The sequence below is a fragment of the Peromyscus californicus genome, unplaced genomic scaffold (genome assembly GCF_007827085.1).
Source record: "Peromyscus californicus insignis strain IS unplaced genomic scaffold, ASM782708v3 Scaffold_4__1_contigs__length_199733344, whole genome shotgun sequence".
Lineage (NCBI taxonomy): Eukaryota > Metazoa > Chordata > Mammalia > Rodentia > Cricetidae > Peromyscus > Peromyscus californicus.
The window spans coordinates 115873661-115889489 of NW_026294562.1; the positions used below are offsets into that span (position 1 = coordinate 115873661).

Here is a 15829-nt window from a genome sequence, read left to right on the forward strand (position 1 = left end):
TCAGGATTGGGTTACATCTAATTGAAGTATTAGATAATGAGTTTAGACAGCAAGCCCAAAACAACGCAGTCTGCCATCAAGTTTTGTTCTTCATAAACTGATAGCAAGGCCCCATGGATGAAGACAACACCCACACAACTCACTGAAAATGGAGAGGTGAAGCTTGTGCCTACATGGAAGATTCATCACTATATGCTAGAAGAGTTAGTACAGGAAAATATTCTATACACCATCAAAGAAAAAACATAACCTCAACCCTTTTAATCTATACTGTCATCCTGCCTATATTCTATGCTAGTTCAGTGGTGGAACAAACACTGTGGTAGTAACTCACAAATACACAATTTGCCTGACTGCAAATTATACAAGATGGAACCCATACTCAACACTCTATGCATGACCAAGAACCTGAGATTACATAGCACAGGGACCTAGGGTAGAGCCAAATATAACTGTACTAAAATCTATACTAATAAAATGATTCTGCATGTCAATCTGTTATCCCCAGAGTTTAATACCATTCTCAGCAAACATCAGAGGAGTTTCTTCCTGCAGCAGATTGTAATTCATACAGAATCCCAAAGCTAGACTTTATGCAGAGAGACAGAAACCTTGAAACACTTGGCCATAAATGAATTCACTCTATCAAATGCCTACAATCAGAACTCAGTTAACTCTGCAGAATAAAAAGTAAGAAAAAAAGTATAAAAGCTAGAGAGGTTTGAGAACACTAAGAAATCAAACCCCTCTATATCAACATGATTGATGAACACATGCACTCACAAAGACTAACACAGTATGCAATGTTTTTCCAGGAATCTCCACCAAATGAGGCCGTAGAGCTGAAAGAAGATGTAGACACATGCCCCCATTACTAAGCAAAAAGCAATCTCTAAATTCATTAACCACTTGCAAAGAATTATCACTGGGCAAACTAACTGCTTTTAATGTTTGGCTGTGTGAACTACAATAGATGGACAGCAGAAACCAAACTCCATGTTCTCCTTAGAAGTTCCTTGTCTCAAAATGTCATGTCAGAACCTTACATTTTTTCAAAAGTTTGTCATTTTCTTTTTCTCTTTTATATTAATTATTTATTTGTTATTTTCTATATTTATGCTATTTTTCCATTGCGCATATATTATGGATTTCAGTTTAGGAGTTTTATGAGATTCTGTGTGTTTGAACAAGTGAATTCCTGATTCATGTGCCTTTCCTTAAGGTATTTTTTTCCTTTTCTATATTTTATTTAATTCCTATGTGTTTGTTCTAGTTTAATCTTATTAAGTTATATTTTCTTATATTACAATCCCTTGAAGCCTGTTTGTTTCCTAATGAGAAACAGAAACAGGAAAGGTCTGGTAACAAGGGTTGGGGGAAGGAAATTAGAGGAGTAGATGGTGAGGAAACCATATCAGGATAAATTTTGGGAGAAAATGAACCATTTTCAATAAAAGAAAACACAAAAGAAAAATATCAACTGACCGAAACAACAAATAAATAAACAAAGAAAAGAAAAGAAACCCAGGTTTGTACTAATTGGTCATAAAATTTATTTTAAAATATGGAATCATTTAGGGGTAGCAGACTATTTAAAGAATAACTAATGTGAATATCCAATATTGTAGATATAGAAGTGTCTGCTTATGAGATATCAATAAATGGGAACTGAGGGTCAGACCATGAATAGAACGATGAAAAAGCTGTTTAGTTTCTGCACTGACATTGAAATACTGATTGGCATGTATGATTTCAGGATGAATACTGGTTCTCTAATCACATAATCTGTGGAAGATTTTGTGCTGCCTGTGGCCACTCAGTGTGTGTGTGTGTGTGTGTGTGTGTGTGTGTGTGTGTGTGTGTGTGTGCGCTTTGGTGTGTGTATGTGTTAGACTGCATACTCTGTGGATGTCAATGTCAGGAAACCAAATAGGTGATAATGCATCCCATATGAAAAAAATGGTATTTCTGTAATAAGCTCTGTCTAGAATGTGTTGTGTCTTATGTTTCCATATCAAACTTGGTTTGGAATTTCTAATGCAATGTGCTTCAAGTATTTCACATGCTCATGAGAAAAGAAATTTTTGTTGATTAGGGTTTTTTAGCTAGTTATCTCAGGAGGAATCTAGCCTGGGGCCCTCATTTCAGCTGACATGGATGGAATCACAGGAATATTTGAATGAAGATGATTACTTAAACAAATTACTGAAATTTTCTTGCACCTGAGCATATTAACTCAGATGCAGACCCTGAAGCCTGAGAATGTTTAAGAGTTCTCCAGAGAATAAGATGAGAAGAAATATATTGGGAAACAAAAATACACTTTAAAGTACTAGAGCAGTAAAAGAGACACATGTATGTGTACAGGCATATTTGAAAGGTGGTTTTCTGTGAAACTCTGCTTATTTACACTTTTTCCTTGGTCCCAGTCTTGGAGACATTATAAAGATGTTCTATTTGACGTTTTTCTTCTTGGTCCTGAAGCTTTCCTTCATTTTCTGCAGTTTGATAGTTCCCAGGTGCTTTCTGAGACTTAAAGATCTAGATACCTGGGATGAAGATAACGACTCTGATTGGTTTTTTTTCTATTTACACAAAGCATGGTCACATCAAGAATGAATATTTAACCAGGAATCAAGATAAGAAGTAAGTTCCCTTCATTTATTTGTTTTTGAATGATCATCAATGTTCATACATAGAAGGCTCATAGATAGACAAACATCATTCTCCATGTCCTCTGTCTGTTTTGCCCTACCTTTCTATCTAGGAAATAAGCATTTTTTTTGTTTTATGCTGAATTTTTATGCTGTTTCGGGTGATTTAATGGTTATCTTGTTCATCTTTTTTAGAGTCAGGTTTTCAGGCTGAAAGCTCAGTGATATATATACCCTGTCTATATTTTTTCTAGAGTGATTTCCTTAATAGTGGCAATTCCCACTGCATGTTACCAAGTGATGTTCCTGGATCATAATCCAAGGCACTGACACGAGTCCATTTATTTGAGGTTGAGTAAATTTTTCTATCTGTGTTGTGCTAGAATTTTTTCCATCATGATGGAATGCCCAATTCCTTTGAAGAGAGGTCTTTAGTATTTCTGCCTTGCTTCAAGGGTACACTTCTTAATAGAATACTGCATTTCTGTTTAAATGTTATTCATATAATTACTTCAAAACTGCTGGGATGCATGACTTCTGCAGCTGAAATCAAGCATAGAAATATAAAGGTCATTTACTGTAGTAATTTGATTTTACTATTAAATATTTTTTTCAGTTGAGCACATGTACAGCCAGATTCTTTTTAATGGCAATGTCGATAGTGTTTTTTTTTCTTATAAGTTCTATATTATTCATGTATAAAAGCCATCTATACAATTTCAGGAGACAGTTGTGTACTTGTTATAGAGGTATGTTGTGAAAATGTGTCACTCTGGTTTAATAAAATGCTGAATGGACAATAGCTAGGCAAGATTTTGTGTGTAGAGAGGACACTGGAAAGAAGAAAGCAGAGATACCAAGAGACACAGATCAGGCAAGACTGGCAGTGCAGTAATATTGTAATAAAGCCACAGGCAGAAAGTAATTAACAGAAATGGGCTAATTTATAAGACCTAGTTAAAATCAAGCCTAAGGTAAGGCTGAGCTTTCATAAAAAATATGCCTCCATGTCATTTTTTTTGAGCTGGTGACCCTAAGAAAAGCCCAACTATAAATTGTCACTGTAAATATTGACTTTACATCTCCCTTGTCAAGTGCTAGAATGAAAGTAGTTGTCTATAGCACATGCCACAATTTGAAAGAAATCTATTAAACTCACAAATATGGTTACCTTTCTTACTACTGATTTCATATTTTCATGTCTTGATTCTCTGCTCCATAACTTTAATCTCTGACATTATTCCACATTTGCTTCTCTTTTCCTTTTTTCCCAGTTATCAAGTGTGTGTACATATATTGTGGGAATAAGAATAACACACTGTATATATACATATATATATATATATATATATATATAGTCATAATTTAACTGGATTAATGATATGTACTGGATTAGATATTTGGTTTGGATAACTGTAGCAATGTCTTCTGTAGCATGCTAAGCAAATTGTCAAAAGCAACACTCTAAATATCATGGAGTAGATGAAAGAAATTTTCAAGAAATAAAGGAAATAATGAAAAACAGAAATAAAACTGATCTGTGTGTAAAACATAACCATGAGATAAAGGACAGACAATGTGAGGATTTTCATTAAATGACATCATGCATGTTTTACATAGACAATGTAATTTTGAAAGTGAAATGGATCATGAGGGTGATGAATCAGGAGTCCTAAATATCAAACAAATATAAAAAAACATTAGAGAAGAGGTTCAGTACAGCTTGAATGAGAAAATCTTCACTCAAGTTAGGCAAAGTTTTGTTATGTCTCTACCAGTCACAAGAGTTCTTGAAGTTGTAGAGAAACTGTCCTCTTAGAAGTAGAGATGAAAGAACTTGTAATTCCTCTTTTTAGTGAACCGGAAATCTCACCAGCTTATGGCTAAACACTCCTCAGTTTTATGATCTCTCTATATAAGATTACTGGAATACTCATTAAAGCAAGAAATGGATTATGTAGGTATAAATGCAATAGAAATAAAAATGCTGCAAAATGGCACTGATCATACCCATGATTTTCTACATTAAATAAACATTACTTCAAAAATGGATTGAATTATATAATACACATTGAAATATATATTTATTACAGAAAATATCATAGAAGCATTTTTGTAAATATGTATTATATCTGTTTATATGTTGTGCCAAATCAGCATATAGGCTGTATCATCATATTCTTGCTAGTATTCGGATGGTTCCAACCTGAAAAACAACATAATAGTTGATAAAGAAAATGATATTATAGAAATAAAAAATTTGAGCAAAAATTATCTACATGTGCCTTTTTGAAGTTGAATTGAGATCCAGTTTTATAGTGAAGAAAATAAAATATTCCTTTCTAAAACACAAGTATAATACAGGCATTTATATACATACATATATATATATTTATATATATATATATATGTGTGTGTGTGTATTTGTGTTTACATTTATATACATACATATAAACTATATATATATATATATGTTTCAAATGTACATCTTGCTTAAACATTTTTGGCATAATATATAGACATTCTGCCTAAATAGTTACTAATAATATTTTTATGATGTTTTATATTGTTGCCAGAGAACCCTTTATCCTACACACTTAATTTAAAACATTTTACCCTTTGTTGCTCATAAGCAACTTCAAAGATTTAATATTTATAATTTGCTAAATTAACTTTGAATTTAGTGTTTATCTCTCAATTTTAATCTAACATTGCATGAAATACTCCCTAACATTTACTCTGTTTATTTTATATCATTTATTTTCAAAGACAGCTTACAAATTGAGTAAATGTCACTTGAATTTGATTTCAATTGATTCTCTAAAAAAAGTTTATGTGATTATTGTTTGCAGTAAACATGTTTGACTGTAGCCTATGTCAATATGTGTCAATCCTAGTCACAGTGTGTTTTCATGGGCCTTGTAGAGCATTAGAAATTGACATTGTGACAAATTAGAATATTAAAATGAACTGGTTGAAATAAATTCATTTTAAACTTGAATTGAAGAATTTTTTCAATATACCAGGTCAATATGCTACATTGACATTTTTCGCAAAAGCAATCACTAGAAAGGATTATTGGTTGACCAGTTTCTGCCCAGGTTACACAGGTAATATAATAAAACAGTTATCACATATGCCAACTCTTTGATTGCATACTTAATTAGAATATCTCTGACTAACCAAAGCCTGTTACCTTCGTGGCTTCAGTTATTCAGTAGAACTTGTGATCAGATTGATTGATGACAGAAAGGGTAGCATTTTGTGTGCATTTTTTTCCCTTATATATTACGAATGATTATAGATTGGACTTGAGGGTCGCTAAAATTCTTGCACACTGATTAAACAAACTTCATTTGGCAGTTTTTATATGTGGCACACTTGATATGTGGATAAGTTATTTGACTGGAATTGTAAAATCCTAGCTTTTTCTATTATTTTCTCTTGTTTATCTAAGACATGATGTAAATACTTTAGGCCTTGACTCTCTCCATCCTAAACACATAGTGATGCCAGTGATATTAATTGAAGTGCATTCACATCAGTTTAAATCTCCAAAGTTGTGGACTCACGTAAAACAGTAATGTTTTGAAGCTAATTGCATTAGGTACAATTTTTATTAGTTGGTTAAGAGGTTTTTTTTTTTTTTTTTTTTTTTTTTTTTAGGTTTTTCGAGACAGGGTTTCTCTGTGCAGCTTTGCGCCTTTCCTGGATCTCGCTCATCTAGACCAGGCTGGCCTTGAACTCACAAAGATCCGCCTGCCTCTGGTTAAGAGTTTTTTATACAGTACTTTGATGTTATTTGCTCCCCTCCTTCACCACTCTTTTTTATTAAGCCCCTGAGCATAATTTGTACCTCTGATTAATTTTTCAACATGTTTCCTTCCACTAGCCAATCAATTATCCACTAGACGTCATATTCTGAAAGAAAACTAGGACTTCCTTCTCTAGCATTTATTAATGGCCAATATTTATCCATATTAGCCATTTTTCTGTGATGAATGAGATTTGTGCCTAGATTATTTAAGTTACATATAGATAAAGTGTTTACTTAGAACAGCAATTTTTGACTTCTAATAAAGCAAGAGATACCTACAAAAACACAGAGGAGTGAAACAATGTAAGAAATGAGGATTATCCCAAGAGTGATAACCAATACAAATCCTGACATTAAAGGATATTTTTAGTTTATAATCAAATGGTGGAAAAAATTTGGTCTTAGAATAAACAGTGTTCAAGTTTGACACACCTTATCACACTCATGCTTTGAAGCAGAAGACAATATGGAGAACTGAAGGGGAAATAATATTCAGTTATACTCCAACTTGTCCATAGAATAAAATGAAAATCCAGCACTGATGAGTAATGGGTCATCAACCAGACTAGGAAATGTGGAAATATTGATGATGTTACATAGAAAAATGATTTTTAACCAGTATGTATATCACTAATTGTGATTGTATAACAAAAATGTGATCTAGAAACCTTTAAATCAAAAAAGAATGAATAGTAAGAATTCATAGAAATAGAAGAATTGAATACATAAGAAGAACAATTATGAATTCTAAAACTTTATTTGGAAAACACTGATTTTAGCAATTTTAGATATTAATATCATGGACCAGTAACTTCATTGCTTGAATTAGAGAATCAAATTTAAAACTGGAAATACCATACATACATCCATAAAATCCATCACAAAGAGCAGGACAATGAAAAGTAATTCAGGCTTGGCTGTTTGTGAATCCAACAGAAAAGTTTAAGAAATAAAAGAACAGAAAACATTTGAGTAAAATTATTCAAATATTAGAACCTCAAATTATAGGGAAATATACTGTTCATTGAATTGAATACTAGCTGTAGTGCAACAAAATAGGCCACTTCACTCAGATATGGAACAATGTCATAAAACAATAAAGAGGAAATGTAGCTGAAAATTCATAAGGAAAACAGAAAAAAAATGAGACACAATATTTATAAATTATTAGAGATTATGTTCAAAATGAATAAGAAAAATATATCAGAGAATCTGTATGGAGATTAAAATTTAAGATATTAAGGAAGGAAAACATTTTGATAATCAGCACAAAGAAAGAGGAATCTAGAGACATGACTAGCATGTTCAGATGAATAAGTAAAATGAAGTAGATCACCATCAACAAAAGGGCCCATATGAAGAAGGCTTATTATTCATAATAAATGACCATTGTTATAATCAATAACGTATCACTGAAGGTTATACAACATCAAAGGGAATGGGAATGGACAAATGTGCATGAAGTACAGAGAAAAATTAGAAGTAGTTATGCTGTCTGCATTGCTTATGAACTTAAAGATTCTCAGAAATAGTGATAACAGATGGAAATATTTGGTTATTCATTCCTTACATTCGTAACTAAGTCATGGCCTTGTTAATTTCTGCTTCTTTGTAAAAATGCATCACAATCTGGGTAGAACATAATATGCTCCTATTTTCCATTTATTTTCTCTGTTACAATTCTACAATAAAGGAATAAGCAGATTTAATGTGTTCTAGAAACTTCTTCTCACCATGCTCACAGACAAAGGAATGAAACTGTGTAAAAGTTCAAAATCAAAACATCCAGCATGAGTGAGATCCACCTCAAAATCTTTTAAGACTCCTTACTTAATTCCAGAGAATTCATATTCTCATACAGCACAGTAACAGGGCTTGTGTCTCCATATCAATGTAGGAAAAAAAAGCATTAAATATATAAAAACTATTAGTTTAATTTAATATTGTCATGTTTGGAGCCCATCTCTAAGGATTCATTTGCTCTCTTTTCAGGTTGACATATAAAAATATTCACTTGATTATGTCTCTTTATTTTGCTCTTGAAAATATCAACAAAGACCCTCATATGCTATCCAACATTTCTCTGCTAGTTAAAGTTGAATGTAACCTCCTGGATGATTGGAGAATGAACAGTTTATCCACAAAAATAGGCGAACTTCTTCCTAACTACTACTGTATAAATCAGAGAAGATATTTAATCACACTTACAGGTCCGATGTGGTTATCATCTGCTGTGCTTGGGCCACTCCTGTACATCACAAATAGACCAGAGGTAAGCATTGGTGAGTTAGTTTTCATGAAACATTAGCTCCTTCTGTTCTGATATTCAGATAAAATATAAAAAAAGTTGTATGTGTGTGTATGTTGATGCATAGAATTCAAGCATATATACTCAGAAATTATTGTGAAATATACCAGTACTTTAACATAAATAGACCCAAAAAGAAGAAATTTGAAGTGTATTAGTAGCAGACTTAGTTCATCTGTACTTTTTAAGATATTCTTAAGAAATTACATGTGATTTAATAATGAGATAAAAATCTACGTCTTATTATTTCCGTCTTATGATGAGCACAATTTGTTTTATTCTGATTATTATGTACTCCACCTTCCTCAACTTATTGTCTGTTCTGTGGCATTTAGCTTTACTATGGACCATTTCATCCTCTCCTGAGCAGCCATGAACAGTTTCCACATCTATACCAAATGGCTCCTAGGGACACATCTCCGGCCTTGGCCCTGGTGTCTTTGGTGGTATATTTTAAATGGAACTGGGTTGGTGTAATCATTTCGGATGATGATCTAGGAGTTCAATTTCTCTCAGATTTGAGAAGAGAGATGCAAATAAACAGGGCATGCTTAGCCTTTGTGCATATTATCATGGAAGACAAAATATTATTCCACAAAAATATAAATGTCTATTATAATGAGATCACAACATCATCAGCCAAAGTTGTTATCATTTATGGAGACAAAGACTCTCATCTGCAACTTAACCTTAGACTCTACAGATTATCAAACTTTCAGAGAATCTGGGTCACTACTTCACAGTGGGATATGATCCATCATAATGACAGATTTCTTCTTGATTCCTTCTATGGAACCTTTACTTTTTTACTTCACTTTTCTGAATTACCTGGTTTTAGAACATTTATTGAAACATCTGATCCTTCCAAGTATAGTAATGAAATTTCACTTGCCAAATTATGGTGGATTTATTTTAATTGTTCTCTGACTTCATTTAATTCTGTGAATCTTAAGAATTGTTCAATAGAAAAAAGATATAGTTGGTTATTCAGGCACCAATTAGAAATGTCTGTGGGTGGTACAGGTTATGTTCTATATAATACTGTGTATGCTGTGGCCCATGCACTCCATGAGATGCTACTACAAGAAGTAGATACATTGCCTGGATATTCTGAGAAAAAAATGGAATTTGACTCTTGGCAGGTAATATGTATTTCAATAAATGAAATGTAATGTCATGGATATAATTTCATAACAAAAATGTAGGTTCTATCCAAGGATTCCAGGAGCCTTTCTATTGTACACAACATTTTAGTTACCTTTGACAGAATATCATGAGAATCTTATTTTTATAGACTCCACTCCAGGCAAAACTGATACTCAGACAGATATTCATGATACAAGCCAATAATATTTTCCATAACATTTCCTCCACATATGTATGTTTTTAATATTTTGAATAAAATGTTGTTCTTTATCATGAAAATTTGAAAGCCAACAAGAAGCTGAATGTCCTTTTAAATGATGAAAAATTTGGTGAGCAGTTAAGTGGGTAGATCCTAAATAAAAGCAAGTTATTCTTCCACATTTTTTAACATACTGAGGACCTCAGTTCCTTAACTGATTATCAGGTAATGTTTAGAGGAAATAATGTGGGTAATACCTCTCTGTGCTCCATGAATATTATTCAGGTGGCAAGCGTTAAATAATTAATCTCAGTGAGAAGCTAATATTTCAAAAACATCATGTTGTTGTTCCCCTATGTGGATTTTTACATCTATTTATGAATACTTGGTATTAAGTAGCATTTCTAGACAGATTAATGAAAATTAGAGGCAATCTACACTTCAAATTATTTGTTCTAATGTGTAAGCATACTTGACCCTAAAATAATAAATGTTTCAGATGGTCCATTTCCTGAAGAACATACAATTTATTAACCCTGTTGGTGACCAAGTGAACTTGAATCAGAAAGAAAATCACGATGTAGAGTATGACATTCACTACTCTTTCAATTTTGTGCATAATCTTGCACTTAAGGTGAAAATAGGAAAGTTTACCAAACATTTGCTACATGGACAACAATTGTATATGTCTGAAGAGATGATAAAATGGAACATAGACTTTAATCAGGTTTGTTGCACCTCCTTATACAATTCTACATGCAATATAAGTAACAAAATCTCATGGTTGACTTCAGCATCCTTATGAAATAGAGTATTTTCAAATATAGTCACTAACTTACTTCCCACATTCCTAGATTTTTCTTTCAGGACATATTTTATTTCAGCAGTATGAATATTCATATATTGTGAGGGTTCCTCTTTTCCTCCCAGCCTGTTGCCCACAATGTCTAGAGGGCAAGAGTTGGTAGCTGGTTCAGAAGCTTTGTACATGGCCCATGAGCACGAACATAGACAGCTCTCCAGGAGACAGACTTTGATGAATCAGCCAAACTTTATTCTAGAATATAAGGAATATATAAGATTGGGGAGCCTGGGGACAAACCCTAATTTTCATCAAGTGGTATGCTTCTATCACAAGGCTTAGTATGTGGCAGTAGGGTTCTATAGAGAAATTTTTAGCAAAAAATCTTCTAGCAGAAATCTGTGCCAAAGTTCAAACCAAATATGAAACAGGCATCTACAGGTCCAGTGACATTCTTCAAAAAAGGACAGGCAGAGGCAGGAAGTTCTTCTGGAGGAAAAGAACCCCATGTTCTACATCTATTGAGATAAGCTGCCAGGCCATTGGGAGGCTGTGACCTTGACCAGCCAGTAATGTCTTCCAACATCATAGCTACATATTTATATGTCTATGTGTCTCTTTGTATATATGATAGACAGATAAATATGGATAAAATATAAATACAAACATATACATACAAGTTTCTTATTATATAAATCACAATATATCTGTAATACACAGCCACAATATAAAATTAATGTTTTTTTCATTTAATGACTATTTTCAAAAGGATGTTTTTCAGTAGTAGCATGTTTTAAGTCTCCATTACAACTACCAAGTATATAAGACTTTTTCTTGATATTCCATTGGCATTGTCCTCAGATTCCACTCTCAATATGCAGTGTCCCTTGCAGTCTAGGATTCACAAAATCCCCTCCGCAGGGAAAGGCTGTCTGCTGTTTTGATTGTATCCCTTGCCCAGAGAATGAAATTTCCAATAAGTCAGGTAAATATATAACATGCCAAAAGATTCATTAGGTTAGTTAATTTCTGTCATATTTACATGTTTCTCAATGACATCTTCTGGGAATTGAAAAGATAAATTTCATCATGAAATTAAATGAGCATCAATTCTACCCCTCAAGTAGCACAACCTGTGTACTGAACCACATTTTTGAATCATTATTCTAGTGAATATTCATGTAATAGTTTCTTTTGGAAACTGCTTTAGAATGTTAAATATCACTGTAGCATTTATCTTTGCCTGGAATCAGCTCTTCATAATATATCTACTTCTTATCTCCCCTAAGACATGAGAGCTGCACATCCTTATTCACAAAGCCACTATGAAATTTATGATAATTTGTAGATGCTCATGGATGATGATGCATCCTTTTTAAGAGGCATCCATTTTCTCATGTGTCCTATAGTAGATTATGCTTTCAGTTGGTTGGTTGTATTTCCTTTTCTTAAATTTTTAAATTTTATTTTATATAAGAGATTTTCTAGTCATTTTACACATTAGTCATGGATTTCCCCTGTACTCCCTCCTCCCATCCCCAGCCTTCCTTCTCCCCAATTCACCCCCCCCCATTCCCACCTCCTTCAAGGCAAGGTCTCCCCTGGGGAAGTGAGCAGAGACTGGTATATTCAGTTGAGGCAGGTCCAATCTCTTCCTCTCTGCACCAAGGCTGAGCAAAGTGTCTCAGCATAGGCCCTAGGTTCAAAAAAGTCGGCTCATGCACCAAGGAGAGGTCCTGTTCCCACTGCCTGGGGGCCTCCTGAACAGTTCAAGCTAATCAACTGTATCAGTTATCCAGAGGGCCTAGTCCAGTTCCATGGGGGCTCTTCAGCTATTGGTTCACAGTTCATATGTTTCTGTTAGTTTGGCTATTTGTCCCTGAGCTTTTTCCAATTGTGGTCTCAATATTTCTTGCTCATATAATCCTTCCTCTCTCTTGTTGATTGGACTCCTGGAGCTCCACCTGGGGCTTTGCCATGGATCTCTGTATCTGCCGCCATCAGTCACTGTATGAGAGTTCTATCATGACAGTTAGGGTGTTCGGCCATCTGATCACCAGAGTAGGTCAGCTCAGGCACTCTCTCGACCATTGCCAGTAGTCTACAATGGAGGTATCTTTGTGGATTTCTGGGAACCTCTCTAGCTCTCTGCTTCTTCCTATTCCTGTGGAATCTACATTTATCATGGTATCTATTTCCTTGTTCTCCCACTCTGTTCATGACCCAGGTAGGACCTCCCACTCCCCTAAGCTCTCTTTCACCTGATCCTTGCCCTCCATTACCCCCCACCACCCCCAGTTAGCTCATGTACATCTCATGCATTTTTCTTTTGCTGGGCGAACCCTGTATCATTTTTAGGGTCCTCTTTACTAGGTAGCCTCCCTGGAGTTGTGAGTTTCAATCTGGTTATCCTTTGCTTTACATCTAGTATCCACTTATGAGTGAGTACATGCTGTGGGATGGTCTGTATGTCAAATGTGTTGCTGATTGGTCAATAAATAAATCACTGATTGGTCAGTGGCCAGGCAGGAAGTATAGGCGGGACAAGGAGGAGAAAAAAACTGGGAAGTGGAAGGCTGAGTCAGAGAGACACCGCCAGCCACCATGATGAGAAACAGCATGTAAAGTTGCCGGTAAGCCACAAGCCATGTGGCAGGGTATAGATTAATGGAAATGGATTAATTTAAGCTGTAAGAACAGTTAGCAAGAAGCCTGCCACGGCCATACAGTTTGTAACCAATATAAGTCTCTGAGTTTACTTGGTCGGGACTGAGAGGCTGTGGGACTGGCAGGTGAGAGAGATTTGTCCTGACTGTGGGTCAGGCAGGAAAACTTTAGCTACAAGTACATACTATGTTTGTCTTTCTGAGTCTGAGTTACCTCACTCAGCATGATATTTTCTAGTTCCATCAATTTGCCTGCAAACCTCATGATGTCATTATATTTTACTGCTGAGTAGTACTTCATTGTGTATACGTACCACATTTTATTTATCCATTCTTCAGTTGAAGGGCATCTAGGTTGTTTCCAGGTTCTGGCTATTACAAATAATGCTGCTATGAACATAGTTGAGCATGTGTCCTTGTGGTATGATCGAGCATTCCTTGGGTATATGCCCAAGAGTGGTATGGATGGGTCTTCAGGTAGATTCATTCCCAATTTTCTGAGAAATTGCCATACTGATTTCCACATGGTTGTACAAGTTTGCACTCCCACCAACCGTGGAGTCTTGTACTTTAGAGCCTACTGAATTGTTAATAATAAATGTGTGTTTATTGTTTTCACTGAGGTGTTTTATTGTGTAAATATGAATATTCTATCACATGCTAATTAATTCTGGCAAGAAAATAATAATGTCTTGGCTGTAAATGATAAATATAAACAACAGAATTTGAAAATTGTTCATAACGATAATAGAATTTGATATTGCTATTAATTTTTAAATACAAAAAGTTGCACTTTCTATCTACCTCAAAAATAAGACTAATTTCAGAAGAAATTTTCCAAGTATTAACATAACATGTCCTTTGAACTACCAGGAACTATTAAACCTGATGATATATTTCTTCTTGTACCAGACATGGATCAGTGTGTGAAGTGCCCTGATGATCAATATGCCAACACCAAAGGAAATCACTGTCTCAAAAAAGTTGTGACATTTCTGGGTTATGAAGATCTCTTGGGAATGTCTCTAACCTGCTTGGCTCTGTGTTTTTCTATTCTTACAGGTATAATGCTTGGTGTCTTTTTGAAGCACAAGGACACTCCCACAGTCAAGGCCAATAACCGAGCTCTGAGCTATGTTCTACTCATCTCCCTCATCTTTTGCTTTCTCTGCTCCTTGCTCTTTATCGGCCAACCCAATATGGCCACATGATTCATGCAGCAGACTATATTTGCAATAGTGTTCACTGTGGCTGCTTCTACTGTCTTGGCCAAGACAATTACAGTAGTACTGGCCTTCAAGGTTACTACTCCAGGTAGAAGGATGAAGTGGCTGCTGGTGTCAGGGGCACCTAACTGCATCATTCCAATTTGCACTATGATTCAACGGATTTTATGCGGGATCTGGCTGGGAACTTCCCCACCATTTGTTGATGTTGACATACATGTTGAAAAAGACCACATTTTCATTGTCTGTAACAAAGGGTCAATTATTGCCTTCTATTGTGTTCTGGGATACTTGGGCTCCATTGCCATGGGAAGTTTCACTGTAGCTTTCTTAGCTAGGAATCTGCCTTACACATTCAATGAAGCCAAGTACCTGACATTCAGCATGCTGGTGTTCTGTAGTGTCTGGGTTACATTCCTCCCTGTCTACCATAGCACCAAGGGCAAGGCTATGGTGGCCGTGGAGGTGTTCTGTATCTTGTCCTCCAGTGCAGGGCTGCTTCTTTGCATCTTTGCTCCAAAGTGCTTCATTATTTTGCTAAAACCTAAGGAAAATTCTTTTAAAAAATTCAAGAATATGCATTTTAAAATTAAAAATGCTCATTAAATTTTCCTTTATCATTAGAACAGACTTCCAACAAGACAATAGTGACATATTTATCCTCAAATTTCAGGTCAAAATTTATACTTTGTCTCATGAGTAAATGAAGATAAAAAACACAACAAATTAGAGTTTTGAAACTTGTCCCAGACCTCAGTTCTCAGGAACCAAACCTTTTCATCTGACATTTCTGTATCTATAATGCTGGTTTCCTTCTTTATAGCCATCCTTGCAGTTGAATTGGGTAATACCTATTCATTAGTCTTAATTTTATGTGTTAACATCTAGCATAAGTTTTCCTGTATAAATTATATATTAAGGTTGTGTTCCATACTAAATCATTAGAATGTATGAGTATGTAGACATGTAATTATATGATGAGTCCCTTTCATTTGATATAAAAATTTACAT

General features: G+C 34.6%; 1 pseudogene; it reads left to right on the forward strand.

Moving 5' to 3' along the window:
• Nucleotides 1-2445: 2445 nt before the first annotated feature.
• On the forward strand, nt 2446-15424 carry LOC128094784 (vomeronasal type-2 receptor 116-like; annotated as a pseudogene).
• Nucleotides 15425-15829: the final 405 nt, after the last annotated feature.